General features: G+C 52.9%; 1 pseudogene; it reads left to right on the top strand.

The window, feature by feature from the left end:
• Positions 1-113, top strand: LOC118345251 (annotated as a pseudogene; the record flags this gene model as incomplete).
• Positions 114-210: the final 97 nt, after the last annotated feature.

Below are 210 nucleotides of genomic sequence, written 5' to 3' on the forward strand. Positions count from 1 at the left end.
GATCATACCAGCACTAATGCACCGGATCCCATCAGAACTCCGCAGTTAAGCGTGCTTGGGCGAGAGTAGTACTAGGATGGGTGACCTCCTGGGAAGTCCTCGTGTTGCACCCCTCGTTTTTGTTTTCTCCGCCTTGCGAGCTAAATTGACAAGAAGGACCACTCGGGGGTGGATTTTTGAGAAAATCTCGCCCTGCCCATCGCGTAGCAA

The sequence above is a fragment of the Juglans regia genome, unplaced genomic scaffold, assembly GCF_001411555.2.
Source record: "Juglans regia cultivar Chandler unplaced genomic scaffold, Walnut 2.0 Scaffold_18486, whole genome shotgun sequence".
Classification (NCBI taxonomy): Eukaryota; Viridiplantae; Streptophyta; class Magnoliopsida; order Fagales; family Juglandaceae; genus Juglans; species Juglans regia.